Genomic DNA, 10,187 nt, shown 5'->3' with positions numbered 1-10,187 from the left:
GTTGTCCACCTTTCATTGGCAGCTGTCAACATCAGCATATTCTTATTCCTTAAAAAGATACCTTCTGGAAGGTTGTCTGACGTGCACAATCAAGGTTGCCCTAATCCTGATTTGGATAAGGACGAGGTTGATTATGTGCATGTGTGATATGCGCCTATCCTGAGGATGCGCGAGGTCTTCTCTTTATTCTCACGCGCAGATGTTTCGTGCGCAGACGTGATATGCACAAGCATGTGATATGCGCCACGCGCGGATGCGCCACGCGCAGGTGTGATATGCGTGAGCATGTGATACGCGTGAGCATATGTGATGCGTGAGCATATGTGATGCATGAGCATATGTGATATGCGTGAGCATATGTTATATGCGCCATGCGCATAGCTTTTGGCTTTGTGCCTTCATAATGTCTTGATTTCAAGACTCTTGTCTATATCTTGTGGGTTGACCCGCCTCGCTCGGTGTTGAGGCGGGTACATACCTCTTCAAGCAACATAGTCTATCGATATTAAATGATGGTTTCGATTGGCAACAAGAAAATTAAAACGATTAAGATTGTTAAGCAAGTGGACAAATTGGGGTATCGAACATTATGTTGATGCTTGACACTTCAAAATAATATTGCTATTAGGGGGACGGGGCACCACGTGATGGATCACCCACCACGCGTGGTGGGTTTTTTGACATCGCCACCACTACCTTGTCACGCGAAATGGAGGGGCTTTGCGTGATGCCCATCACGCATGTGATGGGTTGAATACCAAGAAATGTAGCCGTTAGAAATGTTAGAAATGTAGCCGTTGGAAAATAAAAAAAAAACATATTTTACCTATATAAATATATCTTCAAAACATACACAAATCCAACTCAAAATCTTCTATTACACACACCATTTTTAACATATCAAATGGAGGGTTCTAAGAAACGTGGGTCGGGTTCAAAGAAAACCCAAACCCGACCAAAGGTTCGACAAAAACTAGGCGAACCGACGAGATTTCGCTTACAAGACGAACCCGACACAAACCAACCTTCCCAACAACAACCTTATTATCCACAACCTTTTCAACCGTCCCAAAACCAATCGTATCAAAACCAACCTTTTATTTCCCCTTTTTCTACCCAAAATTACCCAAATAATGTTTTTCAAATGTTTGAATCTCAACCGTCTCAAATGTCCGTTGATCCCCTAGACAATAACGAGGTTATACATCAATTTGCAAGTGCTTTTCGTCACGAAGTGCACACTTTGGATGAAGATGAATCCGCGGATGAGGAGCCGCATCAAAGAGGTGCTCGGCGTTGGTTGGCCAATGAGGAGGTCGCCTTGACCAAGGCTTATTTACATTGCCCCGAATCAAAAAAACACTCAAACCAACAAAGAAAATGTAAGGCCCCGTTCCCGGTAGCCCTACTTTAGCGTCGGATCTGCAAGTGCTACAAATCAGAGTTTATTAAAACTTTCGCGGAATATAAAACATCAATCATCTGTTACAAAACATTTGATCTTTATTTTAAAACCATAATATAAAACATCATATTTAAAACATCATTTCTTCTATATTCAGATGCCAGCCGTTCAATCCATGCCACGTGTCATCCTCATGCCATCTCGATAAACATGTATACATGCGTGCATAATAAAAGTCAGCTACGCTGAGTGAGTTCTAGTTAATCAGGCGACACACAATACATACGTATATCATACATACATACATACATACCCGAAGATACATATACATACTTAGTCAATTACCCTACTACCATACATACATACATATCTACAATCACTAACCTCAGACTACCGAGAGTACGTTCATAGTCCGCCGTCTATACCTGTACTCAAGGTTGTGAACACGTAAAAGGTCCGCAGTCCTTACCTATGCTCACAAGTTTTGGTACGTGCAAGGTCCGCAGTCCTTCCCTGTACCATCCTATTATAACAACACGTACAAGGTCCTCAGTCCTTCCCTATGTTACAACCTAAACCATAGCACGTACGAGGTCCACAGTCCTCCCCTATGCTACCACAACACAAATATAGCATGTATAAGGTCCACAGTCCTTTCCTGTGCTGACACCTATCTACAATACGTATAAGGTCCGCAGTCCTTATCTACGTTGATGTCCATACCTACAACACGTATAAGGCCCACTGTCCCTATCTACGTTTACATCTATCATCTATATCACGTATAAGGCCCACAGTCCTTAACTACGCCATCACCTGCCAAGTCGATGTCCAACAGAAGTTAGAGGATTTGCCATCCTAACTTACTACGTCAGACGTAGAACTCACGTACCATTCCTGTACCTGCATACATTTACTTCGCATATACAATAAACACATCATAGCATAAGAACACTCTAAGCGTTCCTCACATCATTCAATTAACAATCATGCTCTTTATCGGTACGTGCAATATACGAAGATCGTTCACGCCCCGACAAGCATTCATTTATAACGATCATACATCATCCATATATAACATTCGTATCTTCATTTACAACCTGACAGTACGCGCAATATCCGAAGATCGTTCGCGTACCGACAATCAATCATTCATATCTATCACATATATCATATATGGCATACACTTACCACTTAAGGTAAGTGTATTAACTAAACACATCGAGTATGCACACAGCCCCGAAAAACATAACAAGGAGTGAGGCTAGAAACTCACCTGAACCCGGTTACTTCTTCCGTTAATGGTTACTTCTTTCTTGAGTAGTGCACGACTAAATGTATGATAATTACACGTATCAATTAACTATCACTGCCCATATCGTTTTTCTAGTTCAATTATTACCCACAACGAACGGGGGTCCGGGGGCAGCGCCCCTGGCAGCGGGGTTCTAGGGGTGGCAGCCCCTAGCAGGGTCCAAGGGGCAGAGCCCCTGGCTGGGGTCAAGGTGCCAAGTCAGCTTGGAAAAATTTTATTTACCTTAACTGTCTTAACACATTTTCCACTAGGATTTTAATTTATTTTCTAATTCGTTAACTCATTCCTCATAACGAATTAAGTCTGATTCGCTATCTGATTTGTTAAGCGAACATGTCAGTGGCGAACTTATTTCGAGCGAACTTAACATCAACGAACTTATATACAAGCGAACTTATGTGAGGCGAACTTAATTGTAAGCGTACTTATACAAGCGAAGTTAGCCACCAACGAACTTAGCATGTAGCGAAGTTGGCCACCAGCGAACTTGCATGTAGCGAAGTTCAGCCACAAGCGAACTTATTTGGCGAACCCAGCTGCAGCGAAGTTATGCAGCGAGCTTAGCTGCAGGCGAAGTTGCTCTGCAGCAGCCGCTGGTATACCTTAACCCCCCCCATAATCATCTTTGTTTCATCGAAATTCTTGAATATAGTGCTAAGCAAACCCGTACTCAATCCCATGGTCTTTTTCGGGTAAAACACGGCTCGGTAAAGCATAAAGTTTGAGCCTTTAAGATTAAAACGTTCAATAATAGGTTTAGGGTTTATTTTAAACGAGTCATACGCAACCGCGAGTTCTTTAAGTTCGTTTCTAACATCAAGTTCGCTACTTTAATACTCGTTTATATCCGATCTATCCTAGGTTCGGGTTTCAAGGCTAACCGTTCATAAAAACGTGAACTTTAAGGTCAAGAACATAGCTTTACGTGTTTTACGCTTACGATTTAGCTTGGTTACGAAATTTAGGTCTTGTACTTATCTTGCACTATGAGGATCTATCAAGAATCGACGTTCGTTTGGCTCGGATCTCGCCTCTCTCTCTCGGCCGTATATAGTGGTGTAGGATGTGTGTGTGTTTTGGGTGTGTGTAGAGATTATGGAAGATGGAATGAGGAGTTAGGGTTTTAGGATGGTTTAAGGGGTATTTATATCCTTTAAAGCCCATGGACCTAAGGCCCATCTCACCATCTCAATCCATGTAATTACCCAAGTCCATAATTCTTTCTATATTTAATATTAATTAATTATTAACGCTCGTTTCAAATCATTGACTTCTTTTATTTATTATTATAAAATTCGGGATGTTACAGAAAAGAAGCGTTATGGAAACGTATTAAAGAACATTTCTCGAAACTTTCCGGCGCAACCGAACGAAAGAAGGATCAAATGATTGGCAAGTGGGGAGATTTGAATAAAAAAATGTCAAAATTTAATGCTTGTTACGTCCAAGAGGTAACTATTTTAGTTTATTTATTTTATAATCTATTACTTAATTTTTACAATTTGATATATATATTTTTTCTAAATGTTTTTTAGTCCCGAACTCCACAAAGCGGAGCGAGCGAGGTGACTATCATAAAGAACGCTTTGGCCGAATATGTCTGAGTTTACAAATGTAAGGATTTCCCCACCTGGAAGCGTGGGAGATTGCGAGACATCACGCAAAGTGGGAACCGATTTCGTTGGTCGATTTGAACGGACCAAAGGCTCCAAGGAAGAAAGGATCTTCTTCAAAAAGACCAAGAACTTCCGAGTCCGGGGACTGCACAACGTCTACCGCCGGCTTGTCATACAACATGCCAAACATGAACTTGAACGAGGAACCCGAAGACAATCCCGACGAAGACATACCCACACCCACATGGCCGAATCGTAAGAAAAGTGGGGAACCGTCAAAACTTGGAAAGGAAGCGGTGGCCGAAAACTTCATCGAATACAAGTCGGCTAAGATGGCGGAAATGGCCGAGACGAAGGAGCGAAGGAAAGAGGCTCATATTTTAAAAATGAAACGTGAGGAGGCGTATATCAACCATTTGAATGAAAAACAAAAAAACGCCGATCTAACTTTCCTCCTACAACCGCACGAACATCTTCAGGAACCCTTTAAATCGCTCCTACTTCAACGCAAACGCGAGATATGCGACAAGTGGGGTTGGGAAGGGCCGTAGGTTTTTTTTTTTGTCGGTTTTTTTAATTTAGTTGTCTTTATTTAATATAATCTTGTTTTATTTTTTAGTTAATGTAAGATTGTTTTCTTTTTATTTATTTTAATATTTATTAAAAAAACCATCACACACCATCACACCACACCACCACCCCTAGTAAAAAACCATCACATGCGATGGATTTGAGATTGGTGATGTGACACTATTTGATTGGGTGGGATGTGTGATGAGAAAGTTCATCACATCCACCACCCCTCCCCCAGTCCCCCATAGATAAGTGTTAGAAAATTTCAATGAGGCTGTCTATTAACTAATTATTAGAATTTCTGTTAACTTTTTTATGGGGTCGTTAGAATAAAAAAATTATTGAATCTCATGCGGGATTTGATTGTATTTATAATAAAACGAAACCAAAGTTTATGGGTGTCGGGACTCGGGCGAACCCCAAATGGCATGCTTAGGTCTGCCCCTATATATTATAGAAAATTAAAGATAACATTCATGTTGAGGTTAAACCTACATGACATTATCGCATTTAAGGCAACCTTTTCTATCTTACTTAATTAACTTCAAATTTAAACGATAGAGTTTTACATTGATGATTATTTTATGTTTTAGATGGCAAAGACAAAGGTTATTAGCTTCTTCGACTAAACTTAAATACATGATTTTACTTTAGTCATTTTACCTATAAACAAGTCACAGTTTTCTACCTTAATTCATGATTGTTAAGTACTAGCATTAGAAAAATAGTTTGTAAGTTGAAACTCATTTTAAATTATACTATTTGACAAATAAAATCGGCTATGACAACATTAACTTACCTTAATCAAATAGAAAATACAACTTATTATCAACATCTCATGCGGAAAATATTTAAACGTTGAAGACATGATAAATTATTGTGTGCCTTGGCATTTTAAAACACACCAAAATACGCTGTGACATCACTATAATATTTTTCTGTTTTCTTATTATAAATATCGACAAGAGTACGACCGATTGAGGTTGCAAATTAGTCACTTTGATTTAAAAATTTAATATTAAAAACATTATATTAAAAATCTGTACGTGTATATGTATATAAATTACATCAATTAATTTCTTTTACGTTTTCTTAATTATATATACACATAAAACTAAAGTATGTAAGGTCATTTCTATATTTTCTGAAACTGTTCATCATTTATTTTAGTATGTATCAAATTTTATTTATATTAACTAATAAAAAAATACACATACATCAGTCATTACATAATTATTTTTAACATTTTAAAGAGAGCGACAAGTTGATGAGTACATATAAAGAAAACTTTAGAGATTTATGATAACTTTATTATATATATTTTTTTCATTTTCTATAATTTGTAGATTTTTCGACTTTATAATACATCTTTATATTCATTAATAATCGAAATAAAAATATTATTTATTCAACCCGTGTATTATATTGGTATGTGACCTAGTCTATTATTATAATAAATAAAAATGTTTGTGCCACATGACACATAATTGGCTTACTTTTGTGTTAAGTGGTACCCTTATCTTGTAACATTTAATTCATAATTTATCTAATTAAAACAAATTAATTACAACAATCCTTAACAAAATTAAAATCTTCCGTAAAAAGCTCTAATGAGATATAAATCGTCGTTCAACATTGTTTACATACAAAATCTAGATCTTTAAATCGGTATGTTTTGATGTTTCAAACCCGTGTATGTTTATATTATTTTCATACCCCTAAAATGTATTTTCGTACCCCAAAATCCATATTCCGTTTTGTATTTTCGATTGTATGCAAATTTCATACCCCAATTCCTATTCCAATCGGTTATCAAATCTTTATTTTCCCCAAAATCCCTATTTCAATTGTATGCAAACACTAATAATACCCCAAATATGTATTTTCTGAATGAATATGATAACAACCGATTATTTTTTCGATTAATGCCTCCATATGTCGATTAATTGTATGCTTCGATTACGTTGTCCAATTTTTTTCCTCTTTGCATCCATTTATTGTATGTACACTTTCGAATGTGATGACTTTTTCAAAAACTTATTGGACTAGGGTGTATGCGTTTGTTCATTTTTTATTAAGCAACAAAAATTAGTTTGATTTTACCTCAATTACTAGATCGATTGGTTCTATGTACTTAATAATAACCAACTACTTGAATGGTGAAATTTAATTTAATCTTACTATCATATGCGGATACACGCTTTTTATCGATCGTTAGGGCCAAGTGTCTTTAGAATTGTTCTCCAACCACCTAGAAATTATCTGGTAAATACATTTTTTAATTATAATTTATTTTTGACAGTTTTTTAATATGAATGGAAAACTTGGATTAGCTATACTTATTTATATTTACTTTAGGTGTTTCGAACAAGATATGCACATTTATTTAATCAATATAACAATTTTTCAAAATAATTGTTGTTTTATTTGATTATTTATTAATTAACAACCTCTAATTGATCTGTATTCAAAGTATGTTGATAGAAGTTTCCAATTTTGAAGCCTGAGAAAATTTGAGAGAAAAAGCTTCATGGCTTCATTGAATCTAAGTTTTTTTAACAATAAAGTTCTTGACAAAAAGAAGGTTTTGATTTCTATTAAGTGACTCGTGTTCATATAATAAATTATAGCCGTTGTATGTGCTTATGTTTTCTTTACTTGAATTACTAAGTTAAAATTATATGTGTAAAGTACACGCCTGCAGAAAAGTATCTTGAAGTTTGGTTAATGAATCAAACTAATAAGTTATTTTGTTGCAATGCGAACCAAGTTTTTATTCACATGAAATTATTTTTGCATAAGTGTGATTGTTGGTAAGGCTTTCAAGTCATTTTTTCAAGGCATCCTACTTTTTTTTTGAGAAGTAAATGAGTAATTTTATTTTCCACACATAATATTTTATATATGTATATGCAAAGACATAAGTTGTAATTTGTTATGATTGGTTTGATGTATATTTGCAGGAGAAAAGCTGAATTATACTGTCTTTGTTGTATTGTAGCATTAACTCGTCTGGGCATTGCTTTTGATTAATTCAACTATGGCTTATGCAACTAGATTGATCATCTCCAACCATCTTAATATTTTTTTTTCGCATCGTAGGTTTCATAGTTCACGGGTTATTGGCCAAAATGGGTATTTCATGGTTAACGGGCCAATACAAGTCAAGTATGTTTGATTAAACGAATGGTGTATTTATAAGGTCAAAACAAGTTGAGTATGTTTGATTGAACAACTAATGTATTTATAAAGATAATTAGTTCATTTTAAATATATTTTATGTTTTTATTAGAATTATCAACCTTCATATATAATGAGAAACCAAAGTTTATTATGTATCAGGATTATTTTGAAAAAAAAAGTAAAACGAGAACTACGCAATTAAAAGAGGAACAATTGGAAAAACCCGTTTAGAAATCAAAAAGTGATGCATTTTTTTCAAGAACCCTTAACAATATATGAATTTTAGCATTTTAATTTTCCTACCCGTATAACACACAGGTTTTTAACCTAGTAATAATAATAAAAGAAAGTATTATACGTAACCAACATGTATAGCAGAGTAGATAGTAGGTAGTTGTGATCGGAGAGCATCCAACTTATTGTGTACCGTTGGAGGATGCGACGATGTGGGTCACCGCTATATATGAATCATATTATTCAATTATTTTTTTTAAAGGCCAAATATAATAAACCGAAGAAAAAGGCATCTCACAAGAAGACAAGAGCCCTACACAAATACAAACGTTCAAAATAAACGGAAACAAAAAATAAAAACAACCACCAAACCTACAAAGTTACTCCAAAACATTATAAGGGAAAGTTAATAAAACTAAATTTGCACCACTTCTCTCAATCTAGTGAAGGAATTTTGCCTCTATGTTTAACCCAAAGAAAAGAAGTCACTTTAATATCATTTATCACTTTGGCAATGGATAACGCTTGTTGGTTAAAAATCATGTCGTTTCGAGATATCCAAATCGCCCAACACGTCACAACAGCAATAGCTTTCACAGCCTGACATTCACCCACATTTCTTTTATGTTAACCTGGATATTCCAAAAGTTCTTTCACTGAGCCAAAATCACCAAGATAAGGAACCTTTATCCAATTGAGTATGATAGACCATACCCATCTAGACATACTACAATTAACCATAAGATGAATTGAGGATTCTGGCTGTAAACGACATAAAACACACCCAAGCTCTCCAACATTAACTCCTCTAAACGATAACGCTTCTTTCGAAGCGATCCGATCTAGGACTAAACGCCATATAAAGCAATTTACCTTTATGGGAACCCAATTATGCCATGTATCATCATCAACAGGCTGCCGATCCACGTTGTCAATCTCCCACCTGAGTGTCTTCGTCAAGAAAGCAACAGTCGATCCATCAACACCCTTCCAATTCCAAACGTCTGGAATGTCCAACGACCTCACATTTGAAATTAGTAATACACATTCTTCCAATTCCAACCTTTGCTGGATAGTGGTAGGAGTCCTACGCCACCTCCAAATCCAACTTCTAACCCCGTTCAACGACTCAAAACAATCTATAACCAAAACGTCCTTTTTTGTCTCCAGAGAAAAAATAAGAGGAAAACGGACTTTCAGAGGTAGATTTCCAGCCTAGACATCAAGCCAAAGGAGAGTTTTATCCCCCTTGCCAAACTGAACATTTACCTTATCTTGATTACAAACATAACCAGCCGGGCCTTCAACCACCAACCTAGCAATTTGATTCCATGTACCACCCAAAGATTTTTTTACCGGAATCGAATCCCACGTGTTCGGTCCTTGATGGACTGAAGATATAACCTTCACCCACAAAGAATTTAGGTCGTTTTTATATGAATCATATTATTCAATTATTCGTTTGTTTTTTTTAAATAATAATCTATATTTCATTCTTTCGATTTATAATGTAAAACGTTCGCTTTTATATGACACGTTCATATTACACGTTTAATTATTTATCTTAGATATTACATGTATGATTAATTGATTGTTAGTTTTCATAAATTGGATGAGGCTCAATGGTAAAACACTCATTTTACAAGTGAAAGTTAGGGGATTCAAACCTCACTATCACCTATGGGAGATATGAGGGATGCACTGACTTGTCAGGGTTCGAGTCCTGATCTCACCCGGTTTTACCGGCTCCTCGCTGTCGTGCCGTTTGACGGGCGTGGGCGTCAAGTTTTATCCGGAGAATCCCTCAATAGGTGGACCGCTAGGGGCCCGTCCGTCCGGACTCGTGGCTGGCTCAGGCTAC

This window comes from Bidens hawaiensis, unplaced genomic scaffold, assembly GCF_021521415.1.
Source record: "Bidens hawaiensis isolate Kalapana, Puna unplaced genomic scaffold, B.hawaiensis_p1.1 tig00004618_1, whole genome shotgun sequence".
Taxonomy (NCBI): domain Eukaryota; kingdom Viridiplantae; phylum Streptophyta; class Magnoliopsida; order Asterales; family Asteraceae; genus Bidens; species Bidens hawaiensis.
This window is presented reverse-complemented; position numbering follows the sequence as displayed.